The sequence below is a fragment of the Stegostoma tigrinum genome, chromosome 8 (genome assembly GCF_030684315.1).
Source record: "Stegostoma tigrinum isolate sSteTig4 chromosome 8, sSteTig4.hap1, whole genome shotgun sequence".
Classification (NCBI taxonomy): domain Eukaryota; kingdom Metazoa; phylum Chordata; class Chondrichthyes; order Orectolobiformes; family Stegostomatidae; genus Stegostoma; species Stegostoma tigrinum.
The window spans coordinates 87,668,260-87,683,220 of record NC_081361.1 but is presented as its reverse complement, the minus strand read 5'-3'; the positions used below and the strand labels follow the sequence as shown (position 1 = coordinate 87,683,220).

Here is a 14,961-nt window from a genome sequence, read left to right as displayed (position 1 = left end):
AACAGCTGACGACCTTTTTTTGAAGTAACTACCACGGATGCCTTCAAAAAGGAAGCTAAATAAGCATAAGGAAAAGGATATTCAGACCAAATTAGATGAAGGTCAGTACAGAAAAACTTGTGTGAAGTGAACAGTTGGGTTAAATGGCCTGTTCTAATGTCGTAGTAGTGGTGTCGGAGTTCCATTGACAGTGCAGAAGAATGTCATTCACGTCAAAGAGACTACATCAGTTCCCCGTTGAGGAATGCAATCAGCCTCACTGTTCCTTGGCCTTGCACGTTTACTTCTTTCAAGGAGACTTAATGGGGAAAATTTTACCAGACACTTGGAAGTGGATTTGAAAGTGCTGAGCAAACAAAATTTGAAAAAGAGAGTGCATCACAGTAATTCCCAAATGTGCTCCTGCCCCCTCCTATTTTTCCCAGAGATCAATTCGCTTCAGAGGCAGCAACCCACCCACTAGTGGCAGAAAGCCAATGAATTGGGTAATTAGCAGCAAATATCAAAAGGAATTCCATCAATACTATACTCTATCAGAATCTCAGCTATTTGAGTAGAAATGCATTCTGACTATTTAAATGGAACAAAGTCTAAGGACATCTGCAGGAAGAGGTTTGCCATTGCAGGAGTCCCTTGACCAATTTATTGTCTACCATTTTGCTGTACTCTGAAGATTTAGTCTGGGTAGTAAAATTACACTCCAGACTGTATTAAGGCTGAAATAAAACAAACAGCTGCGAATGTTGGAGATCTGAAACAAAGAAAATTATAAACTGAAGCAGCTCAGCAGATTTGGCAGCATCTACGGGAAAAAAACGTAAATATTATGAGTCTAGTAACCCTCGTTCAGAAGGGTCACTAGGCCCGAAATGGTAACTCCACTTTCTCTCCACAGCTGCTGCCAGAACTGCTAAGTTTCTCCCCCAGCAATTTCTGTTTTTGTTTGTTTCACTATGAAGGTTGCCTAAGAGCTAATAGTTCCTCCTTCCTTTTCAATATGTTTATCACCCTTAATGGGATGGCTACACCAAGGCAGCCTGCTAATTGGTCACCTTACAGAAGTTTGAAATAAAAGACAGGCTTCTCAGAGAACCAGATTTGAGGCAGCAAGTTGTCTCAGCAGCTAGAAATATTTCAAGCTGGAACATTCGGCCTAGCATTAAAGTGATGCCCTTTTAAAGGGAGTATCATGCAAATATTTGGCTTGAATAGTATAATACCAAAAGGTGATTAATAACAAATTCCGAAAACAATTTTCAAAAAAAAAGTTAAATAGAAATGTGAAACACATTGATGAACAACAATAATCTAGCATCTCTCAAATGCTGTCAGAAATACAAGCATGGAATAAGTAAAATGATAAAGATATGTATGAAAAATTGTTACATTTCTTACGTTTCTTTAGAGTTCTCTTTTCACTTGCTATTTCCGTCTCCTAGTCTCTTTTGACCGTTAACAATCTTGTTTTCGTCACCAAAACTATTTCTCAGTATTTCTCCTCAGATGCACTGAGCTGTCTTTTTCCAATTCGAATGAATTCATCTGCAACTAAAAGTGATAAATCTTACAACATTTCAACTACATTCACTTCAAGTGACGATTTTCTCCATACTAAAACTTTCACAGTAACCACTCAAACATTTCTTTTGCCACTCTGCTCATATTACGAAAAGAACTTGCTTTAAAAAATACATACAATTTTGTCATGCCCTGAGAGCAATTGATAAATCAGCTTCAAAAATTTAAAATTAGTACAGTAAATCACTAAATAACAATAGCCTGTAGAATTTTTGAACTATTTGCAGCTGCTTTGTGAAGACATGCAATCATAATACCACAGACATTTCTATTTGCATTTTGACTGCACAGGAATAATAATAATGGTCCCATCTGGGATAAATTATCTAGGGTACCCAATGGCAAAAACACAGTTGTTCTCAAGTATGCAATGCATCATGTCCTCTCTGGGATTTCAACTGTTAACAAAGTCAGCTTATAACCAGAAAGATAGCAAACTTGCCATAGCAGTGAAAAAGCTAACAGATAGGAATCATTTGGCTGATCTACAACATATCAAATTTAAGTTTTTCTTTATTTCTGTGTACCCTAAGTTTTTGATGGCAATCAATGCATTGCAAACTGAAACTGGTATTCTAAATGGCCAGGTTGAAACATACGTGCTAATGGGAACTGCAGATGCTGGAGAATCCAAGATAACGAAGTGTGGAGCTGGATGAACACAGCAGGCCAAACAGCATCTCAGGAGCACAAAAGCTGAGAGGGGGATGGGGAGAGGGAACGAGGGAGAGGCAGACCGAAGATGGGGAGAAAAGATAGGTCGAGGAGAGCATAGGTGAGGCACCTGCAGTGCCACAATGATGCCAGCCGAACGGTGCAAGAACAGCAACTCTTATTCCGCTTGGGAACACAGCGGCTCAATGGTATCAATGTGGACTTTACAAGCTTCAAAATCTCCCCTTCCCCCACTGCATCACAAAACCAGCCCAGCTCGTCCCCTCCCCCCACTGCATCCCAAAACCAGCCCCAGCCTGTCTCCGGTTCCCTAACCTGTTCTTCCTCTCACCCAGCCCTTCCTCCCACCTCAAGCCGCACCTCCATTTCCTACCTACTAACCTCATCCCACCTCCTTGACCTGTCCATCTTCCCTGGACTGACCTATCTCCTCTCTACCTACCTTCTTTTTTCTCCATCTTCGGTCTGCCTCCCCTTCTCTCCCTATTTATTCCATTTCCCTCACCCCATCCCCCTCTCTGGTGAAGGGTCTAGGCCGAAACGTCAGCTTTTGTGCTCCTGAGGTGCTGCTTGGCCTGCTGTGTTCATCCAGCTCCACACTTTGTTAGGTTGAAACATACAACTGGTTTACTTAGAATTGTTCTGTTGTGTTTTTTTTCCATCCACAGTAATGTTGTACTCTTTTGATGGATATTTGCTAACACCAACCAACTGTAAAGATAAATCAAATAACTGCAGATGCTGAAAATCAAACAAAACCAGAAATTACTGGAGAAACTCAGCAGGTCTGGCAGCACCTGTGGAAAGAAAACAAAGTTAACATTTCAGGTTCAGTGGCCCTTTTTCAGAACTGTATTGATAAGTCTGCGACAACAAACCTTGCTGACGATGGATTAATTTCAATAAATTGGGAATGTTAAAAATGGATTTAAATTCACTCCATGTTTGCTCAAGCAGTTTTGTAGTACTGCGGCATGGCAAAATCCTCATTAGGCAGAGGTGAATTACCAAATAAGCAGGATTACAGCTTGTTAAGTGTTTTGTTGTAGGCCCATCTCACATCATTAATATTCAGCTCTTACTGAACTTGCCAAACAAGCTGGACTGAAGACAATTCAATGTTGATACGGGAGAAGTTACCCAGCAATTTCAGCTCACCACTTGTGCAAAATGATTCCATGTTGGACACCAGGCACCAACATCAAGGAGCATTCCAGGGGCACCAGCCACATGCACCTTATAAGAATTAGGAGCAACGGTTGGCAATTCAGCCCCTCAGGTCTGCTCCACTGTTGAATATTATCGTGGTTGGTCTCATCTCAGCCTCAACTCCACTTTCCTGCTCGCGTTTCATAATCATCAACTTATTATTGATTTTTTTTTGAAAAAACAGTTAAACTCCTCAAATTTACCCATTGCTTCAGTATCAATCGTACTCTGGGGTAGTGAACTACAGATTCATGACCCCTTAACAGAAGTAATTTCTCATAGGTTTAAACCTGTTATCCCTTATCATAAAACTAAAACTTCTCATTCTAAAGGCCCCATGGAAAGAAACATCTTCTCTCCATCAACTCTGTCACCCTCTTTAGCATTGTATATACCTCAATTACATCTCTCATTTTTCAAAACTCCACAGGGTATAGGTCTAAAGTGCTCAATCTCTATTCAAGACAAAGCCCTCAATCTCTGGGATCAATCTAGTGAATGTCCTCTAAACTTCCGCCAATGTTACTACACCTCCTTTCAGGTAAGGGGGCTAGAATTGTACATGGCACTCCAAGTGCAGTTTGATCAATGCCAGCAATACTTCCTTACATTTATATCTTATCCCTTCAGCAATCAGAATTATGCACTACAGAACAGGATCTTTGGAACTAACGCCTTCTTACTCATCGTCACCCAGCCAGCCAATCTTCATGTAATCTGCAAACTGATTTATCATCCCTGCCACATTCAATCTACATGATTTATGAATATCTCAAATAATGAGGGACCCAACATTGACCCCTGTAGTATGACACTGCTCAACAGGTTCCAATCACAGAAACAGCCTTCTACGACCACCCTCTGTCTCTACTACTAAGTCAATTTTGACTCCATCTTGCCAAGTTACCCTGAAACCCAAGAGCTTTTACCTTCTTTATCAGCTTCACATGTGGGACCTTGGCAAATGCACTGAGGTCCATATGAACTACATCAAATACCCCACACTCATCCAAACACATGGCCACCTTCTCAAAAAGTTTCACCAGATTTGTTAGACACAACTTTCTTCTGATAAAGCCATGCTGATTCTCTCTGATCAAACCTTGCCTCTTTAGATGGAGATCAATTTTCTCCATCACAATTTTCTTCAATAGTTGTCCTCCCACTGAGATTACACTCATTGGCCTATAATTCCCTGGTCCATCTCTCCATACTCCTTGTAAAGTGGAACCACATTAGCAGTTCTCTGACACCTCCCCTGTGACCAGAGAGGATTTAAAAATTTGGTTCAGGGCCCATGTGATTTCCTCCCTCGTCTCCCAGGAGCCTGGGATAAAACTCATCTGGGCCTGGGAGTTTGTCCACTTTTAAATCTACCAAAACCTCCATTACTTCCTCACTTTGTATACCAATTGGCTGAAGAACTTGACAACCCAGCTTCTAATTGTGTACTTGCATCCTCATTCACCAAAGTAAAGACAGATGTGAAGCACTCATTTAACACTCTACTGATGTCCTCCAACTTCATGCAGAAATTGCCCTCTTGATCTTAAATTGGCCCTATTCTTTTCTTGGTTATTCTCTCGTAGAATACCTTGGGAATCTCCCTGATCTTGCCCAACAACATTTTCTCACACCACCTCTATGCTCTCTTAATTGCTTTCTTGACTTACTCCTGCATTTCCTATTCTGCACAGCTGTCATTTTGCTCCCTTTGTACCTGTTAAGCATCTCGCTGTTCCTTTTTATCCAGTCTTAAATATTCCTAAACATCAACAGTTCTTTAAGCTTGTTGCTCCATTTTACCACGAAGAGAACATGATGGACCTAAATATCCTCCAGTACCTTTCTGAACACCTCCCACTATTCTGCTGTAGATTTACCCTCAAGCAGCTATCCCATTCTATTTTGGTGAGATCATGCCTTATTTAATAAATCTACCATATCCCAATCCACATCTTCTCAGCCTTTCTCAGACAATCTTTCTCCTTTTCCATAAGCAATTTAAAACGTACAGTACCGTAGTTATAACTAAAATGCTCCCCCAGTGTCACTTTGAACAACTGCCTTGTTTCATCACACAGTATTATGCACAGCACAGCACTCTCACTTGTAGGACCATCTGAAAATGGACATAAAATGCTCTCATTATTATATTCCAAGAAATCTGTCCCCTTTAACACACTTACATTATCTCTGTTAACATTGGAGAAGCTAAAATTCCTTAATATTAACGACAGATATTTCTGCCATAATGCATGCTTTGTTAACATGAATTGGCTATAACGCGATTAATGAATAGTTAGCGAGTTTTGAGAAGATTTGTAGCTCAGGTTGAGTTTCTGGATGTGAGTTTGCTTGCTGAGCTGGAAGGTTAGTTTTCAGACGTTTCGTCACCATTCTAGGTAACATCATCAGTGGGCATCCGATGAAACGCTGGCGTTATGTCCCGCTTTCTATTTATCGGTTTAGGTTTCCTTGGGTTGGTCACGTCATTTCCTGTTCTTTTTCTCAGAGGGAAGATGGTAGATGGGCTCCTAATCAACGTGTTTGTTGATGGAGTTCCGGTTGGAATGCCATGCTTCTAGGAATTCTCGTGCGTGTCTCTGTTTGGCTTGTCCTAGGATGGATGTGTTGTCCCAATCACAGTGGTGTCCTTCCTCACCTGTATGTAAGGATACTAGTGACAGTGGGTCATGTCTTTTTGTGGCTAGTTGATGTTCATGTATCCTGGTGGCTAGCTTTCTGCCTGTTTGTCCAATGTAATGTTTGTCACAGTTCTTGCAAGGTATTTTGTAGATGACGTTCGTTTTGCTTGTTGTCTGTATAGGGTCTTTTAAGTTCATTAGCTGCTGTTTTAGTGTGTTGGTGGGTTTGTGTGCTGCCATGATGCCAAGAGGTCCGAGTAGTCTGGCAGTCATTTCGGAAATGTCTTTGATGTAGGGGAGAGTGGTTATGGTTTCTAGGCCCGTTTTGTCTGTTTGTTGCTGAGAAATCGGCGGACTGTGTTCATTGGGTACCCGTTCTTTATGAATACGCCTATTCTACACATCCATGAACACAATAGGCAATTTAGCATGCCCCCCCCTCCACCCTGCACATTTCTGGACAGTGGGAGGACACCACAGCCTCCAGAGAAAACCCACCCAAACGAGGGGAGAATGTGCAAACTCCACACAAACAGTCGCCCAAGAGTGGAACTGAACCCAGGCCACTGGTGCTGAGGGGCAGCAGTGCAAACACTGAGCCCCCAAATTTCCTCTGATGAAAATGGACAATTCACACTTATAGAACATTGGATATGTAATAGTATTGCTATTCCATACTGTTGGCTTTTCTAAACTAATCCTATCTGCCTCTGCATGGTCCACATCCCTCTATTCCCTGCTTGTTCATGTGTCCGTCTACATCAAACTTCTACCGTATTTTGGCCCATTTGCCTAACCTATCCATATCCAATTGTAAATTTCTTACTTCTTCATCACAACTCATTTTACCATCCAATTTAGGTGTCATCTGCAAATTTGGGTTTCTATGCCTTCATTAATAATATATTGTAAATAATTGGGTCAGAGGATCAAACTCTAAAGACACCTGACTAGTGACATCTTACCAACCAGAAGACAACATTTATCCTGACTCTCTGCTTTCAGTTAGTTAGCCAATTCTCCATTCAAACATACCACATGCACAGGATAACCTTTATCCATTTTACTTGTTACATCTCTGGAGAATTCTAGCAAATTAGTCAAATATGATTTCCCCTTCAAAAAAGGATATGGACTCTGATGGATTGTGTTTTGACTTTGAGAATGCCCTGTTATTATTTCCTTAATAGTGGGTTCTTACCATTTTCCAATTACATGTTAAACTAACAGTTTCCTACTTTCTATCTCTTTCCCTTTTTAAATAAAGGACCTTTCCCACATGCAGAAAGTTTGGAATATTATAACCCACTGACTCATCATATCTGCAGCCATTTCCTTTCAGACCCAAGGACATAGGTCACTATGCCCTAGGAACGTGTCTGCCCTCAATCCCAATAATTTGATCAGTATTTTCTTCCTATTGATGATTGTTGTAAGTTCCTCCTTTCCTCTAACTACTGAATTATCTGTTACTATTAGAATGGCACTTGTGCCCACTCCACTACAAAAACTGAGGCAAAATATTGATTCAGTCACCCCACCATTTCTGTATTCCCCATTATTCAACTCCCTCGTTTTGTCCTACAAAGGGACCAACATTCACTTTAAATACTTTCTACTTAGAAATACATAAGGAAATGTCCACAGACAATGGCATCCATTACACGCCAGCCTGCAAGAATCTTCATGGCACATCTCCAATCTAAATGCAAAACACTTGTACACTGGCAACTATGATTACAATGCTACTACAAGGATATTCTACACAGACACACCAAATTCATACTGGGCCAGGCTACATGTCCAGACTCTGCCTACTATCATAGCACTTACTTATTCAGAGCCTACCTAGATACAGCCTTCCTGCCTTGCATTGTCTTTTTGAGCTTTGACCCTCTCACTCAGAAGTACCAAACTCATAATGCTGATCTACCTTGATGTTTAGCACAAACACAAATGCAGGAAGCTTGACATGGGTGTCAGCAGGTCTTAGCAAAGTCATGGGAGAACAGCCTTCGCTGAAAGGGTTGTGGTGCCATTTCTTCGTCCATCATATCCAGGGCACACGTCAGGAACTGTGCAGGGCAGCTCCAGACTGACAGTGCTTGATGCAGTGCTTTACTGGTTGTAGACATGACTGCCGAACCGGTAGGTGTGGTTGCAAATATTTGGTCACCCTGCTAGGTAATATCGTCAATGCACCTCCAGTGAAGAGTTGTGTTCTGTCCCACTTATTTATATGCCTCGATTTGCTGGGATGGTTGATATTACTTCCGATTCTATTTCTCAGTGGTTTCATGGCAGGAATCCCTTCAAAAAACGTAAGTTTGATGTAGCCAAGAAACCCAAGATTCAGCCCAAGTAGTCAGAGACAAGGAATCACACAATCATGGAGTCCCTACAGTGTGGAAACAGGCCGTTCGGCCCCAAAGTCCACACCAAACTGCTAAAAAGAGCACTGCATCCAGACCCATTCCCCTAACCTATATTTCTCATGGCTAACACACCTAACCTACATACCACGAGACACCATGGGAAAACTTAGCATGGCCAATCCACCTAACCTGTGCATTTTTGGACTATGGAAGGAAGCTGGAGTGCACGCACACACACACACACGGAGAATGTGCAAACTTCACACAGGCAGTATGTGGTGGAAATGAACCTGGGACCCCGGCGCTGCCAGGCAGCAGCCCTAACCACTGAGCCACTGTGCCACCCTGAAGAAAGGGTTACTGAAGTTCTCCCATCCGAACACAATAATATTTTTTAAATCCCCATTTTGATTTAAGTGGACTAACCTACTTGGTAACATCGCCCATACCTGAAACAAAATTGAATAAAGAATTTCTCAAAATTGGCTGCCTATTCACTTTTCACCAATTGCTATTTATATTTTCTACATTAAAAACAGAAAGGCATGGAGAAACTGAGGAGGTCTGGCAGCATCTGTAAAAGAGAGAAACAGAAACAAATGTTTGAAGTCCAATATGACATTTCCTCAAAAGGCTCTTCCAAACAAGAGTCAAATTTGACTTGAAACATTGATTCTTGCTCTCTCTATTGAGTATACTAGGCCTACTGAGCTTCTTCAGCATTTTATATTTTTTATTTCAGATTCATAGCATTCAAAGCACTTCACTTCCATAAATTTTGCGCTTCTCTGGCTCACTTTGAAGCTATATTCTTGACTGTGCAACTTATCTTCACTTTCTAATACAGTACCAATCAGATACCAGTGGCGAAACCTTGTGACCTGCATTGTAATTTTCAACACCACAAATGGTCTTTTTGCATGCTAAATATGACAATTGTTTACCCAGAGCTTGCAAAAGCAAATCACAGGATTGAAGCTAGATGAAAATATTATCTTACAGACACAGGAAATAAAATACACGAAGAAACCGTGCATATAAAGCTTTTTCCCTCAAAATGATTTCAGTTGAGTAAATTTTTTTTTCTGTTCCATACTTCCACTAATGAATCTGCAGCTATTGCTGAAGCACTGATGCACCAGAAAGTATTTGACGAACTCAGGTTTTAAGTGACTAGGATCTTTAAGAGTGGTCCTTTATCACAACGATAAAAACATTAAAGTAAGTTTTCATTGACCCATTTATTTATTTTTGTTATACTATCCCAGCAGGAGCTGCCTAATCTGGTTAATGTTTTGTTCAGAAGAGCAGAAACATAGAAAATAAGAATAGTCAACTTGGCCCATCATGCACCCTCCAACATTCAACATGTTCATGGTTGATCCTCTATCTCAATGACATACTCGCATCCTTGCCTCACACACCTCAAACATCTTTATAAATCTATTCCTTTCTGAAATATGTTCATGGTTTGGCCTCCACAGCCATCTGCTGGATGGAATTTCACACGTTCGCATACAGTGAGGGGAGAAATTTCTCCTCATCTCATTCCAAATGGCCTATCACAAAACCGGACATTATGACCCATGTTCTAGATCCCAGCCAGGGGAAACATCATTCTGTATTCAATCTATCCAGCCCTGATACAGTTTTACATGTTTCACTGAAACCTTCTCTCATTCTTCTGGAACTCTATCAAATACAGGTTCAGTTGACCCAATCTCTGAAATGGGAAATCTGCCAGTCCAGGAATCCATCTGGTGAACCTAACTTTTTTTGCTGCTGGACTGACAGGGCTCATTTATTTAACTAAGTAACTGAATTTAAGTCTCATTGGAATATGAATGTGTCTCCAGATCTTGAATTCACACCTGTAATCTAGTGACAGTAGCACATCCACTACACCACTGTAGCCTACTATAAAGCGGGAAGCTCAACCCTACATAACTCTCTAGCCTAGTGCGACAGAACATTGATGCAGAGTGCTACAGACCTCTTAGTTTCCACACAGATCTGCTGCCAGTAAGATTACTGGCTCTCGTGAGGGTATCAGAAGAAACAGAAGGCCTAAGGCACAACTGAATCGGTCATCTTGGAGGTTAACACCACAACTGAATTGGTCAGTTGGAGGTTAACACCACAACCAACATATTCAATATCTCTGCACAAGTGACAGAAAGCACGGTGGGACAGTGGTTAGCACTGCTGCCTCAAAGCGCCAGGGACTCAAGTTCGATTCCATCCTTGGCAACTGTGTGTGGAGTTTGCACATTCTCCCTGTGTACGCATGGGTTTCCTCCGGGTTCTCCGGTTTCCTCCCACAGTCGAAGGATGTGCAGGCTAGGGGAACTGACCATGTTAAATTGCCCAGAGTGTTCAGGGATGTGTAGATTAGGTGGGTTTTTAGGGGAATGGGTCTGGGTGGGATGCTCTGAGAGTCAGTGCGGACTTGTTGGGCCAAAGGGCCTGTTTCCACATTGCAGGGATGTATGATTCTATGATCAGCCAAATAACGCAGCAGCAAACGGTGACTGATCATGTAGGAGATCAAAAAGGGACAGAACCACAATAAATCTTGACTAACCATCACAGAAAGCCTGAATGATAACAAGGCTGCAATTGACAAATCATGGCATCCAGAAGATCCTAGGATCACAGAATCCCTATAGGGTGGAAGCAGGCCATCTGGGTATCAAATCCACACCGACCCTTCGAATATTATCCCACCCAAACCCAACTCCCAACTCTACAACCTGGACTGGCCCTGGCTAACCCACATAAGCTGCACACCTCTGGACTATGGGAAGAAACTGGAGCACGTGGAGTAAACTCACACACACACACAGAGAGTACGTGCAAACTCCAGAAAGACACTTGCCCAAGGCTGGAACTGAATCCGGGTCCTCGACACAGAGGCAGCAGTGCTAACCACTAATCCACCGTGTTCCCCCAGTTAATCTCAAGTGAATAGTAATCTGGAGGAAAACCCTGCAAGTCATGCAAAAGATAAATTATTCTGGCTGTCAGAGGTTAATCATATAAACCTTCGGGCATCACTGCAGGAGTTCCTCAGATAGCGCCCGAGGTTCATCTGTCTTCAGTTGTTCAAAATGACCACTAACAGTGGGGATATTTGCCAACGATTTTTATAATATTCAATTCCATTCATAAATCCACAACTTTACGATCCCAGGAAAAATCACTATGTTACAATCAAATTACAAACCGAAGATCTTTTATTTTTACTTTAGCTACATTCTCAATGATTTTAATTTTTGATCTTGTTTCACAACAAGCCTCAAGTTTTGTAGCACAGTGATTCTTTTTGAGCAACATTATATAACCCAGTTTACTGATTTTCCAGACATTTGAAGAGGTCAAAAACTTGAATCTTTATGGCACTTTTAATGTATGAGTGTGCCAAATGTACAAATATATAATAAAACAAAACTTGGCAGTGTCAAAAGGAAATAGTAATTGGCAGAAATAACTGGTCAAATAGGCAGATTTCAAAGCAGATCTTAACAGAAAACTAAGTGAAGATATCCAGGACAGAAACCCAAAATCCTGGAGTCAAAATGGTCAAAGCTACAGACTCTGATGGCGGTTGCAAAGAAACGTTTGATATTACATGAGCCTAAAAGTAAAGACAAGCAAAAGGTGTCGTTCAGTAGTTAGACTGGCAAAGGCTGCATAATAGAGAATGATGAAATCATAAAAGGGTTTTGAAGACAAGAATGAGAATTTTAAATTAGGGAGAAGCCAGTTTAGATCAGCAGTCACAGATGTGATGTGTGTGGATCTTGGTGCATATATGCACTGAGTTTTGAATCAACCAAAATTTTCTTAGATTGAAAGGATATCAGGAGAGCAATGAAATAGTTGAGTCTGTAGGTGCTAAAAGGGTAGATAAGGGTTTCAGCAACAAAATGAGTGAGACAAGAATAGAAAAGACCAATGCTACAGAAGTAGAGTACAAATTATGTGAATGAAAATTTATGGGATGGGAAATACATCTAATTACTCAAATGCAAAACATTAAATCAGTAATGATTTACCTCCACAGTATCACAAACAACATGCTGACCTTCGCTCACCACGCCCCCCCGCCCCCAATCCATTTGGAACAAGTAAATACCATGCAAGTAATTACATTTGCTTTGTATTTTCCCCACACAAGCATTAACTTGTAATGGCTCCTGGGATGAGAAACTCCAGTTATGTGGATAGATTGAAGAAGTTGGAACTGTTTTCCTTAGGTGAAGGCTAAAGGGAGATCTGATCAAGGATTACAAATCATAAAGGGGTTGGATTCAGCAGTAAGGGAGAAACTGTTCCAGCCCTAATAGGATGAAGCACCAGAGGTCACAGATTTAAAGTGATTTGCAAAAGAAACAAAATATGACAACAGAAAATATCTTTTCACACAGCAAGTAGCCTGGGTCTGGAGTGCACTGCCTGGAAGTGTAGTGGAGGCAGGTTCAATTGAGGCATTCAAGAGGGTACTGAATAATTACTTGGGTAGAAATAATGTGCACAGGTATGGAAAAAGGAGGAAACTGACACTAAAAATGATGCTTACTTGAAGATCCATTGCAAAAAGGATGGATTGAATGGTCTTCTGCACCAGAACACTTGAGATTTTGAATTTGTTTTTCTTCTGTTCTGTTAACCTAAGCAACTAAAATATCCTTCATAAAGTAACAAAAAAGTCATGGAGTTTTGTAATGGTAATCATTAAAAAAACTTACCCATAAAATGTATTGCCATTTTACACTGCACCTGTAAAGATGTTTAAACCAGCTGTATGTACCCTGCTGACTGAGATCAGAGGACACTTCAATCCCAAAGATGCCAGTTGAGCACAATGTTGAGGACTTCAACTGCTGTAGACATTTTATTGAGACAATTAGAATTTGCAATTTTCATCCTGTTCCTGCAGAATCCTCAAAGTGCACAATGAGAGACCATTTCATGACAAACAGGATGAGGATGATTCTTTAAAGTTTCTGATGAGTTCTTAGTCTAGCAACTGCACTTCATCAGACCAGCTGCATGTGAGAGACAACAGTCAGCTAGTCTGGCAGACTGCATGATTCTTGCCTGGCTTGCAGTTAACAAACCATGCTGTTTGTGCACTTACTTCTCCTTCGAAACAACATCATTCACAAGAACTATTCCAAATATTCCTCAGAAAGGACTCTCTCTCAACCAGTGCCCTTTCAAACTGCTACTCCACTATCAATTCTCAGATTCTCGCAAGGTTCTGAAAACATTTGTAAATCCGTAACTCCCTGCTCTTTGGGATGAGATGGGCAGAAGTAGAAATGTTAGTAGGGGGGGATCTGGGGGACAGTGATCATTGCATCACAAGGTTTAGGATGACCTGGAAAATGACATTCTACACAGACAACACCCAGCTCATTTAACTACTCTGGTGTTGTTAGAATGTTTGCTGGTTGTCAATGAGCTGTAACTTCCTTCAGTCAAACACTGGGAAAGATCAAAACCATCGAGTCACATAAGTCAAGGAATGTCTTCTGCCTTTGATAGCAAATAGTTTTTAAAAAGAAATTTCAAGGTTACTTATCCCAGATTTAAAAGAAAACAGAAGTAACATTTTAGAACCACCATGTCAAAATTTCCAGTCGATGGCAAAGGGCCTATTTAATTTCAAGCAAAGTCAGTGAATAGGCAGCACAAATATAAAGTGATGGTAGATAATAAAATGTGAGGCTGGATGAACACAGCAGGCCAAGCAGCATCTCAGGAGCACAAAAGCTGACGTTTCGGGCCTAGACCCTTCATCAGAGAGGGGGATGGGGGGAGGGAACTGGAATAAATAGGGAGAGAGGGGGAGGCGGACCGAAGATGTAGAGTAAAGAAGATAGGTGGAGAGGGTGTAGGTGGGGAGGTAGGGAGGGGATAGGTCAGTCCAGGGAAGACGGACAGGTCAAGGAGGTGGGATGAGGTTAGTAGGTAGCTGGGGGTGCGGCTTGGGGTGGGAGGAAGGGATGGGTGAGAGGAAGAACCGGTTAGGGAGGCAGAGACAGGTTGGACTGGTTTTGGGATGCGGTGGGTGGGGGGGGGGGGGAAGAGCTGGGCTGGTTGTGTGGTGCAGTGGGGGGAGGGGATGCACTGGGCTGGTTTAGGGATGCAGTAGGGGAAGGGGAGATTTTGAAACTGGTGAAGTCCACATTGATACCATATGGCTGCAGGGTTCCCAGGCGGAATATGAGTTGCTGTTCCTGCAACCTTCGGGTGGCATCATTGTGGCAGTGCAGGAGGCCCATGATGGACATGTCATCAAGAGAATGGGAGGGGGAGTGGAAATGGTTTGCGACTGGGAGGTGCAGTTGTTTGTTGCGAACTGAGCGGAGGTGTTCTGCAAAGCGGTCCCCAAGCCTCCGCTTGGTTTCCCCAATGTAGAGGAAGCCGCACCGGGTACAGTGGATGCAGTATACCACATTGGCAGA

At 41.8% G+C, this 14,961-nt stretch overlaps 1 protein-coding gene and 1 long non-coding RNA gene across 5 annotated transcripts in view; one reads left to right on the top strand and one right to left on the bottom strand.

Annotated features, from left to right (window-relative positions):
• Nucleotides 1-14,961, bottom strand: part of LOC125456128 (zinc finger protein 644-like) — a 135,075-nt gene that overhangs the window by 78,439 nt on the left and 41,675 nt on the right. For 2 of the 4 annotated variants that reach the window (XM_059648090.1, XM_048538894.2), the window contains exon 2: nucleotides 1,396-1,548. The exons of 1 other annotated variant lie outside the window; for it this stretch is intronic. The gene's annotated coding sequence lies outside the window, so the exon portion shown is untranslated. The remainder of the gene's footprint in view (nucleotides 1-1,395; nucleotides 1,549-14,961) is intronic. One more of the 4 variants, XM_059648091.1, reaches the window with a different exon arrangement.
• LOC132209910 (uncharacterized) overlaps nucleotides 1-14,961 on the top strand; it is a 71,936-nt gene that overhangs the window by 36,767 nt on the left and 20,208 nt on the right. The window lies entirely within an intron of this gene.